Genomic DNA, 11,814 nt, shown 5'->3' with positions numbered 1-11,814 from the left:
AAGCAAAGCAAACTTTTAAATAGATGCTGGACAATCATTTTAAAAAAGGACCCTGCCATCCCTTGGAGAGCAGGGTGCTCAGGGTTAGGATGGGGACAAGGATGTTCTGCTCCTGTAACTTTTGCTCTCCCCACTCCACAGGTGAGAAGGGCACAGAGGCTCTGGGTTAGCTCCAACCAAATGCTGTCTCCCCTGAGCTTCTGTTTCACAGGCAGAGCTCGCGTTGAGCATCTCTGCAGTGGCTGACACCTCTGGATTGCAGCTGGCAGGGAGCACCACGAGAGGGCTTGAGAACAATTCCAGCCATGGCTCGGTGGGAAGGGATTTCTGTTCCTGTTGTAATGCTGGTGTGTCCTCTTCCCTCACCCTTGCTCCTCTCTACAGCCACGAATGGTTCGTGACTGGATAGCCCAGGAGCTGCTGGCTTGTTTACTTAGCACAATTTCCCTAATTGCACTAAAAACCCCTCTAGTTCCAAACCTGTGATATTGCAATACCTGTGAACAGGCTGGGGCAGAGAGGCAGATCAAAGTGCTGGCATTCAAGGCTTTCTTTCTGTGTTTCTGAGATGGATGTAGGTCAGCACCCACCACTCACCATTATCACTGACATCTGCCAAGGGCAAAAGCTCACTTCCTTCTTATTGCCCTCCTGGGAACAATTTCAGATTTAATCTTGCTGGTGCTGGGTAACTGCAGGATAAGGCTGAGCAGGAGTAGGATTTATTAATGGACAATTACTAGGATGTAAAAAAGTAGGGCAATCTGTTCTGGTTTAGTAAAATTAAGTGCTAGGCTTGGGTATTGCAAGTGTTTAAGAGATTTTGGAGTTTTTTTATTTTTATGCAGCTGCAAGCAGAGGTGTAAGTAAAGCTCACAGCTGAGCTCACTGGGGAAGGCAGGAGCTACTTGTGCTCCTGAGTTCCAGATTCCAAGTTTGCATTTCCGGGAAGAGAAGAATGGGACTGGAAGAGGAACACGGGCAAAGTATAAAAGAGTTAGCCCAGACTGAGACAGGTTATAAACAGGAAAAGATGTCTCAAGGCCCTGTGCAATATAATATTTAAGAGGAAGGCTTATTAAATTTGCCTTATAGGTCAGTGAAAAGGCACACTGGGGATTCATTTTACTGTCATTATTAAAGTTGGTGAGAAAAGAGAATCAAATCTTCACTGACAGAGTATTCTCAACCACTCCAGTCTTACTGAGTAGACTTAATCCCTGACTTGTGAAACAGTCCCAGGCTTTTGTGCTTCCCACAAATCCCAGAACTTGCCCATAGAGAAATACTTTGTATTTAAATAAAGTCCAAAGTTTTGGGGTTTTTTTCCCCCACAGCACCAGAGAGCCAGAAGTATTTTTCTTTTTTAACCTGACAAGACCTTTAACCTAAAGTACTTGGGAGAACAAATCACAGAATGGAAGCAATGTGCCTTCAGAAGCACATCCTGTTGATGCTAAAAGTTGTGTTAAATTCAGTGTTCCCTGCTGCTTGCCATTAGCATCCAAGCAAAGGAATGAATCTGTTTTAGAAGGTGCTTGAGAAGTTCATATAGCCAAGAAGCCAGAGGCATCTGCTTGCCTGTGTTACAAATAATATAAATATTTAAACTGGTGATGCAAATATGGTTTTATCTGTAAACCTCAAACAAGAAAACCATGCTCAGTGGTCTTCCAGATAAGTCTCTTCTTACACAGAGAATGGTGCCAGTTGGATTTGCTGTCCCTGTAATCTCCTGTAGAGCTTGGAGAGATGTAACCTGTGCAAATGCACAACCCTTTTATCTGCAGCATTGATGACACAACTTGCCTTATGTTTTCACATTTAAATGCCAAATCCTTCTTCAGTTGCATAGCAAACTGGTTTGGTGCAATACAGATTATCAGGCTTCTGGGCAAAAAAGGCATTAACTGTGTTAGAAAGTACTTTTATCTCCACTAGAGTGTTGTATAATTGTCTGCTATGGAGTTTCTCTGGCTTTCTTTGAAGCATCTGTGGTTGTTGATTGAAACCCCACACAGGATTAGCTTGCCTGCTTGTGTTATGAGAGGTAGCAATTACTTCTTTTTCCAGACCAGAACAGTGGGTGCCTTTGTGATTAAATGGTTTATACACTTTAATGGTACATAATAAAATCCAAACTTCAGGCTGCTTTGCAAAGCCTCAGGTCTTCATTCTACTTTATAGGCTTTACCTGAAGAACTTGGATCATGCCACTGCCATAAAAGTGAATTCAGACCCAATATTCAACTTTTTTTCCATCTTTGCTCCTATTTCTGCCTATTGTTGTATACCTTGGCCAACTTCTTGTCTAATATGAATCAGACCCATGTCTGTCTCTGTGCAATATAAGATGTGTTTGCTTTAATTTCTACAAAAACTCTGAGTCAGCTATCACATCACAAAAAGTCTAATTATTTGCTGGACTTCCCTGCCTTTCCTTTCTTGCCCCATTACTATTATTTTACCTGATTCTTTGTGTTCTTGAGCATTTGGCTTCACAAACTGTCAGAGCAAATGACCACAAAGGGACAAAAATATCTTCCTGCCTTTTTGTCTGTGTTGTAGCAAAGGTTTAACACAGAGGTTGTACAAAGCACAGGTGAGTGTAGCAAAGGCAGGTGGCTCAGGGCATTGAGGGACCTGGATCCCACAGGCCCAGATCTTTAAATATCCTTATCTAGGAACAATATTCCTACCACAGTGTGCAACTTTCTACTTGTACTTCATCACTGTCTGTAAGGTTCCTTGAGAGACTTTTCTTGTTTGATGTGGAATGGGATTCACACTCGAAAATAAACTGTGACATGTTAAAATGTGCATCACTCACATTTTAGGACAGCACAAACTGATTTTAAAAACCAACAAACTTGTTAAACTGATTTTCCATCTCAAGCGTTACTTCGTGCATCTGAACCAGTAGAAAATCAATCACTGGCTGCCAGGGAAGTTGTGATCTACAATTGTAGATGGCAGAGGGAGAGTGAGAGAAAACATGGCTTTAAACTATGCAAACACTTGGCTAGAGCAGCCTGCTTTTTGTGCTCAAAAATCCCAGCTCAAAAATCCCTAAACTCCATCTGGGACGTGAAGTTGTTGCAAGAAAAGTTTTGGAAATAGCCCTCAATATGGGAGGTGAGAACCAACCCACCTTCCATGTGCTTTGTTTCTGAATTATCTCATGGACTGGAATATCACAGACAGATGTTTTTAAACATGCTCAAGTATTTGTTATAATTGATTAGGTCTGGTGACTTCCTTGCCCTTGGATAGGACAGCATGTGTTTGGGTTAGGTAAGGACCTGGCTCATACCAAAGTCATCCTTCCTTCTTAATGCTCTGCTATCTCCAGACCGTTTTTACAGTTCTGGAATTGTTTTAATTACCAGCTTCTGTCAGGCTTGTGCCTCATCAGGCTTCAAGACCCATTGCCTGGGAGCAGTGCCCTGGATAGCATCTCTTGGAAAGCAAAACTTTGCTCGAGTTTTATGTGTTTTTATGCCACTACTGTTTCATTTTCTAAATCAAACCACAAACTTGAGGCATTTTACAAATTACAGAGTTGAGCATGTCAGACAAGTCCTTGTTTCACAGGTGATAACCAGTAATCAACCCACTGTACAAAGCATAGAGCAAGCAGAACTAGCAGGGGGCTTGCAGGTCAAACTTCTGGCTCCATATGTTACCTTTTATTGTACACAATTACAATCCTGGCAGTTATTTGAAATGAAGAGCTCCTTTAAATGCAGCATGCTATGTGCTTTTCTCTATTCTTTGATCTTGAACTGAAATTTTACAAACCATTAGTCCTTAGAAGACTTTTAATATCTTGAAAGCCATAATCAGAAAGACTTTATGTGTTGCATCTCAAAAACCAGTGGATGTTTGTGTATAGAAAGCAACTCTTGCATGAGTATTTTGTAACATTGAACTGTTCCAACCTGATAGACTGAAAAGTTTATTAAAGCTAAATACCCCATGCACTAAATAGCTTTTATCTACTGATGAACTTGGTGCACACTAAGGATCTCTGGAGCAGTTTATTTGCAACAGGAAAAATTCATGACGTGTTTCTTCAGAGGGAAATGAGAGAGGTTTGCAGACTTCATGTATGATATTTAGTTAGTTATTTAGTTAGTTCTGGAACTACAGTTTTAGAAGAAAGTACCCACCAAAGTAATAATAGATGAACACATAGAGGCTCACTGACAGTACATGCATAAAAGCACTAAAGGACAGACCTAATTTAAAGCAATCAGTATTAAGCCTTCCTTGGCAAAGGGCCGGGTTTTCTAGCTCACTAAGCTCACTTATGTCATTGAAAACTTAAATTGTCCATAAATGATGGCACCAGGACTGTCTCTTCCACTGGGCACTTAGCAGGCACATTTCAGAATCACCTCCTTTCCCTCTTATGCCAGGCCAGGATTGTGTGGAGCATGACTCTGACCCCTCATTACCTTCCCCTTCCTTCCACATGCAGATGGCAGCTCCTACCCTCGTGCCAAGTTCAGGAGGCAGCAGATTATTGAAGAGCACCTCCTCTCTTCTATGCACAAACAAAATATGAACTGAAGCAGCTGATCCTGCCCTGCTCTGTTTGGCAGCTGGCTCGAGGTGCAAAACCTCTTGCAGCAAAGATGGGGACAGGATGGGAGCAGTAATCAAGATTTTGGTGGGTTTGCTTTTTTTTTTTTAGTATCACAGTCATTATGTGCTTCATGTATTTTGATGTCTGGCTGATGCTTTGATGTCTAAGGTTTTATTGTGAGTGATTTGAGTAGTCCAAATTCTCACAACTGGAAAATACCACCATGTAGTACATCAGAAGCAAGAAACCATTACACCAGTCATTACCTGGGTGTAATGTAGGGCTGCTGGAATATTATCTTTCTGCTGTTCCCTGACTAAGTAGATGCCTTTTTAAGCAGACTCGTGTGCACAATCAAAATGTTCTTGACACACTCCATCGCTGGTTTATGGATGTGATAGTTGGGACTCTGCAAAGTCTCTGAACACATGGAGGGATTTCAGCTCCATGGTATATCATGCTTCCACCTGTTCAGGAAACTGCATTCCATTTTATTTTAATTAAAACCTAGCAGATGTTTCATTAGGGTCGAACCAAACAAAAGGAATGCCAGTTTCTCAGCAAAACAAAACCAAAGTAAACTGCAGCATCTTGTGCTCTTACCACCTGGTCCAGAAGGTAGTGTTTTTGTCCATAGCCCAGTTTATATGTCTAGAAATTGGTAGATTGCAGAGATTTTATTCATGGCAGCTGGTGAATGCCTGATGACTAACTACCCATAACCATTAACAGAGCAGCAGAATGTTCACCTCTGTGCTGAAGAGCCTCAGCAAGGCTTGTAGGCACACTGTTAGCTTTGTTAAACCACTCTTCATCACTAAACCATATCCTTCCCTATGTTATTATTAAGCTTGACCTGAGAAATAAATGATTTAGGAGACAGACCTGGGCTTGAGAGGCAGCTTTGTGCAGATGCACAGCACTGTGTGTCCCATGAGTTTCTTGAAGCACGTTGAGCCATCTGCTCCACTCTGCTGCCTTTGCTTCTCCACCAGCAGCACCTGAGGCAGAGCAGCAGCAAAATGCTGCTGCCAGACAGGGTCCTGCTTTTTCCAATACCTTCCTGGCTTTTGAGTAAAAGGGCTGACTTCAAACAGCCACTTTCAGTATCAGCTCCCCAAGAAGAGGAAAGATAAATAAGCTCAGAACTTCACGTCTCGTTTCCGTGTGCACACGCTCCTGTTTAAGTGAAGCAAAATTACACAACACAAGTTTTGCAGGCAGGAAAAGCCTTTTCCACCTGCTGTAGTTACCAACAGCATCTTTAAAATGATGGGAACGCAATGGTTTTTCTAAATCTTCTACCAAAGGTGTGAAAAGGCTGTTTAGTGCCTGCCTTTATTTAATATTTTGTAGGTTGTCTGCATTTTTTAAAGCATCCAGCAAAGCTGGAGCAGTTTCAAGCAAGGCTAAGCATGATTTCAAAGACAAGCTGGTTTTCAGCTGCCCTGCAAATTCTTTAACCATGTGTACACTGGTGAAACGTGACATCTACCCAGAATTAAGGGTGTTTGGATATGAGACTACCTGCTGTGATAGCTGAGGAAGAATCAGACCTAGAGGTTTTTTATCTGAGGTGTGAAGCAAATCAGTGAATTATTTGGTATTCAAATGTAACAAAAAGAATTCCTGACAAAAGTTGTTCAGATTCCCTCTGGATCTCTATATGCTGGAATAGGACTTTGAAATAGCAACTGAAATTGAATTATAAGTTTGATACCACCTCTGCCCCTGGGGTTTCTATAATTCATGAACTCATGAAAATTCAGTTCAGATACAGCATCTGGTTCTCATTAAAGTTCTTCTCTTAACCTGGTTTTCTAGTATGGTTACTCAAAAGTCAAATGTCCTTCTTTGAGGTCAAGTACAAAGCAAATCCTTCATTGACTTCTGTCCCAGAAGACTGAGTTTGAAGGTGTACCAGGAGTATTTGCTGTATCTTCTTTTTTTTTTTTCAAAATAAACAATAGCATAGCCTAGAGCAAGATGCTATTGCATCTCTGGACAGACTCACATGATCACACATTGTGGTTAGCTATCTAATAAAGATTTTAAACTTCGTTTCAGAAGGAGTGAACAATCTTAATTGAGAATTATTTTTGACATCAAATTTGTTCTTCCCTCCTATAAAATTCACTGTATAAAGGGCAAGTTCTCATACTTCATTACAAATCTGAAGTCTCTGCTGTATTTCCATGAAGACCAAGTGTACCAAAAAATCCAAAACTGCCAGTAAGGAATATGATTCATTTATCATTCATAAATAGTGTTCTCTCCACTTACAAAGCATGGACAGTGATTTCTGCCAGTGTTAGATGCTGCTCCCACTGTTCTGTTCTATGCCTGCTCACTTCTGGTTCTCTATTACCCATTTCCCATTGCAATGATTCCCAGCCAGGAGGAGGTGATATCTATCTGATTTGACAAAAAAGCATGAGGAAATTTCAGAATTCAGAACAAGTGCACTGTTTCTAGAAGCTTAGACTGTAGCAATACCAACACACTGTGATTTCTCCAGGCAGTATTAAAGAAAGATGGAATGAGGCTGTGAGCTGGACACTAAAACAGTGGCTTGTGGGCATTGGGAATGATATTCCATGGTTGGCAGAGTTTCATCTGGAAAAGATTATATCTTTATGTGGTCTCTTCTGCTACAAAGAATGGGATGAAGAATTTCAGACAGATAGTCTTGTGCTGAACAGAGTAACTTGGTCTGGGCTGTGGAAGATGAGCAGCTTTGATTTGAAGGCAATGAGAGGGAGAATCAGCCTCTTTCCCTCATGATATGTTCCAAAGGTTAATCACCAATTCATAGCTGAGCACTCTGAAAAATGACTGTGTGTTGATTCATCTGTTTCTGTCTCTACCAAAGCATCAGTTATTCCAAGGTTTAGGTGACCTTGCAAAATATCTAAACCACAATTTTTATTTGATAATTGCATCAATTTCACCTTTGCCATCTCCACAAACAGTAAGAGACCAAAAAAAAAAAATTTAAAAGAACGTTACTACAGTAAACAGTGTGGATATGTAAGAAAGTGCTAAAAAGTTTTTTCCTGCAGGCTATTCTAACACTGACATTCTGATGTACTAAGGCTGTGAACTCTGAATTCCTATTTTTCATATACATCACTTTATCCAGGAAACTGGAATCTGAGTGCTGTTGTGACCTCCCACCTTCTGAGGAAAGTAGAGCAGAAAGGATGGAAGGGAAAGAAGTGTGATACTAAAATAAATACTCCTGCTCCCCTGGCAAAGAGAGAATTTCACCCAGAGGGAGATGATTTACTTGGGTGTGGATTCTTGCTGCTTAACTGGGATTCAGGAGAGATTTGGCTGCTGGAGACACAAGTTCACTTTCAAGGGATCTCTGTCTGTGTCTCCTCAGTGCTAAATGCAATGAACTCTGTTGGAATTATCAAAATAATATAATAGAATAGAGAAATAAATATTTGTACTATTTAGAGCACTGCTCTGATGGTAATGGATGAATTGAAGGGACAGGGGCTGAAGTATTTTAGTATTCTCAGTGTTTATGGTTGTTTGAGTCTTCTTTTTGTCTTCTTGGCTTTATTTATCCTGGTTTTGAAAACCTTTGGGCATTTTAAGATTTTTTCCTGAAGTTGGTTATATGCCTCTTCACTGAAGAAAATTAAAATATGGCTTCATTTAATTGAAGACTGAGGACTTTAGCTTCAGCTTCTTTAACTGAAGACTGAATTGAGCAAGATGTTATATTGTAAAATAATATTCTACATGCAAGACCAGTAGTTATAATACCTGGAAGCCAGTATGAAACATGAGGGGCGAGGGTTTTAACAGCAGAGAATTAAAAAGCGCTCACATTTAAATGGCTAGATGATAGTAAATTGAAATTCTATTCATTAATGACTGCAGCACTTTTTAAAATGCTCAGCATACACCTAACAAAACAACACACACACAGAGGAAAGTTGTGAGCTGCAGGTACTTGTGTGCTGAGCAAGGTTATCAGAGCAGAGGGACTGAGCCAAGACAGCCCTGCTGAGGCAAGAACAAGGATTAGATTTTCATCAAAGTAAACACTGAGATAGCTGAGCTGCAATTCTACAGTGGAGCTGCTCTTGGCTAACCATGTGCACACACCACTGGAGAAGTGTTCCAGGTGATTTTTTCACAAGCTGAAATGTAGCTTTTGGGGGGGGATTGGGAGGAAGTTGTCTTAATGCAATGCCCAAGTGAAAAGGAAGCTCTGTGACAGGCTGGGTGATGCCACAATTCAGAAACTGCAACCAGGAGAACAAAAAAGTGGCTGAAATACAATGAACTTGAATGTGTTTGGTAAAGCTGCTCTACCATATGAGGGTGGTGTCCTACACGTGTGAGAAGGATATTTTATTTTTTTCACCTTAAGATCAGTCACTGATGTTATTGGTGTAATAATAGTTATTATATATAGAACTATTATATAATAGTTATACTATTCTATATATATATATTCAAAATCCATTCTGCATGGTAAAGCATTTTGGTTTCTATCCCTCTCGTTCTGCCCTGTGTGAAGCAAATTTGTAATTAGGATCACTGTATTTTTCCTGACATAAGACATTGCAGAAGTGGCAAATGCAACAGCCTGTCCTTCAAACTCAGGTTAGTTGAGATTCCTGGAAATTGCTGTGTCCAGAGCAGTTTGGAGGTCATATACCTGCAAAAAACAGAAGATTCTTTTGTAAAACTCCAGACAACCAAGACAGGCATCTCTCAAATAGGCTTTGCTCTTAGCAGCTTAGTTGGTTTTGTGTGGAAAATGTAGGTTCAGATGCAAAATATCATGGTGGAAAATTTCACTCAAAGTGAAATAATGTCATTTTGCTTAAAGTGGGCTGGGGTGACAGGACTCTTAAGATTTGTGCAAACAGAATGTGTGACCTTCAGAAAGTCACTACAGGCCCTACAATCTCCTCTTCCCCTGACTTCCATCATGTTAGAAACCTCTCCCAGTTGTTCTTGCTCAGGGCAGCAGAGGCTCTCCCACAGTGTGTGCACAAAGCTGCCCTTGAACCAGCAATAACAGTGTGGGCACAAACCCTGCTTCCTAAAACAAGGGGGATTTCAGCTCTCTTCCAGACACTTTTATTATTTTTTTTTCTTCACATTATGCTGCTGGAGAAAAAAAAAAAAAAAAAAAGCCTGAGAAGAGCTTATGGATGTTTAGAATGCAGATGTTAATCAGATTACATGATATTGTAATAAAAGGCAGCTGTTTGGGGTGTGGCTGCCCTGCTGTGTCCCCTGCCAGCTGGGACTGATGTGGTCAGTGCTGTCACCTCCCTACTGACTGCTGGAACAAAAACCTCTATAGCCACAGTGCATCTGGAGGCACAAGGGGATGTGGATTACAAAGTAGAATTAGTGTGCAAAATAGGAATCAAATTTGGAGTTTAATTATTCCCATCTCTGCTCATTACCCCTCCTTTGCTGACAAGCTGGAGAATGCCTGGGTGCCATTTCCATAACTGAGCAGGAGGGCAGGAGCTGTGTGTGTGCTGGAGCCAAGAGTGAGCTTCTGCAAATCTTCTGACACCAGGTGATCGAGTTCCTTCTGTCAAAAAAGCACAAAAGACTTCCATATTTTCAAGGAAAACACGTTTGGTACAGCTCAATCCACTGGGACCCCCAGAGCTGCATTGTGCAGAATGAAATAATGTAAATATTCCTGGAGGCAGAAGTGTTATGCCAAGGAGCCTTATGGAAGAGTTGGGACTTTCAGACACAATAGTGCACTATTATGTAAATTACTACTTTGTTTGACAACTGAATGGTATTAAAACTGTCTGCAAGTTTATTTCTTGGAGCAGAGAGTTCCTAAGAGCTACATTTGACATCACTTAAATTACAGTGGTGCTGTGTGGTATGTAAAATAACTGTCTTTGTTCAGCAAGGTGTGTGTGCTCCTCTGCTCACCTCCTCTCTCCCTGCAATTATTTCAAACCCAGGCAAGACCTTTCCCCACAAAATCCAGTGTTGAGCAGACAGGGGAGTATTACAGAATTTTCAAAAGAACTTGGTGATAGCAGGAGCAGCCTCAGTGAAGAGCTGTGTGTTGCAGGAGGCTTTCCCTGCCTCAGGAGGGAACAAAGATGTGCACTGGGAGAGCAGGAATCCTTCAGAGCAAGTGTGTTACATGGGTCTGACCCTCAGCAAGGAAGGGCTGCAAGGCCAGGAGAGGGATCCTGGTCCTGGGTGCCCGCTGGGAGGACACAAAAAGCTCCTGGGAATTTGGCACACTCAGTTTTTCCTGCAGATCTCCGTGGTGTAACTCTGGAACAGCAAGGTGAGGATCAGACCCGAGGTATCCCATTTATCACTTCTCCCATGGGTCTGGATACAGCTCAAATACAGCTCAGGTGTTTTCCTATCCTACATCCTGGTGTTAAAAGTGAGTCACTCAATCACAGGAGTGCCTGCTCAGGAGGATGCTTGTGCTTCCTAACTCACCTTAAGGAGTTGAGAACCAGTCTCATCCTGACCTGGACCTTAGAAATCCTGCAGCTCCTGGAGCCTCTAGAAAATGTACTTTCTGCATCTTCCTTAGATGACAATAACGTTTCTCTTACACAGAATGGTGAGAAATAGGTGCAATTGCCACATGTAGCACCTGGAGCCAGGGTGGATGGTACAAACCATATGGAAAGGAGGAGAACAGAACCTATGGCTTGGCTTTTGCTGTTCTGCTTCTCCATGCAAGCTCTGTCCCTGTCAAACACCTCAGTGTTGGGCCTTGGGTCACCTGGTGGCCAAGCCTTTACCCAGGAAGATTCCAGCCTCTGTGGGCACAGGGTTTGTGCCAGTCTGTGGCCTCTGAGCTTTGCAGCTGGAGTGTTACATCGTGCTTTCAGAGCCCAAGCTCTGGTTGGTAACACAAATTTAAGGTACCTCCAGCCAGGAAGAGGCTGAGAGGGGGAAGAGGAGTGACCTGGAAATGCTGCCCTTGGACATCCAACATGGAAAAGTCAGCTCTGAGCATGGGTGCCAGCTGAACATTGTCTCTGTGTGTCTAGCATCGGGATGATGAGAGAAAGTTTGGAGGAAGTTTGGGGTGCCCAGTAACTGCTGAAGGGAAATGCACACCAGGTTCATTTTTCAGTGTGTGTGTAGACTTTCCTTGTGGAAAAAGAGAGGTGCTCATCAAAATCTTCAGAGGCACAGAAAATGCAGCAATCTCCTGGCTCTGAGTACCCAGA

General features: G+C 41.9%; 1 long non-coding RNA gene across 3 annotated transcripts in view; it reads right to left on the bottom strand.

Annotated features, from left to right (window-relative positions):
- Nucleotides 1-7,486: 7,486 nt before the first annotated feature.
- LOC148221639 (uncharacterized) overlaps nucleotides 7,487-11,814 on the bottom strand; it is a 48,147-nt gene continuing 43,819 nt past the window's right edge. For all 3 annotated transcript variants that reach the window (XR_015807637.1, XR_015807635.1, XR_015807636.1), the window contains 2 exons: nucleotides 10,039-10,172; nucleotides 7,487-9,275 (listed from right to left, as the gene is read on the bottom strand). This is a non-coding gene — a long non-coding RNA (uncharacterized LOC148221639). The remainder of the gene's footprint in view (nucleotides 9,276-10,038; nucleotides 10,173-11,814) is intronic.

The sequence above is a fragment of the Sturnus vulgaris genome, chromosome 19 (genome assembly GCF_052056855.1).
Source record: "Sturnus vulgaris isolate bStuVul1 chromosome 19, bStuVul1.hap1, whole genome shotgun sequence".
Lineage (NCBI taxonomy): Eukaryota > Metazoa > Chordata > Aves > Passeriformes > Sturnidae > Sturnus > Sturnus vulgaris.
The sequence above is the reverse complement of the archived record's forward strand: the minus strand, read 5'-3'. Positions and strand labels throughout refer to the sequence as shown.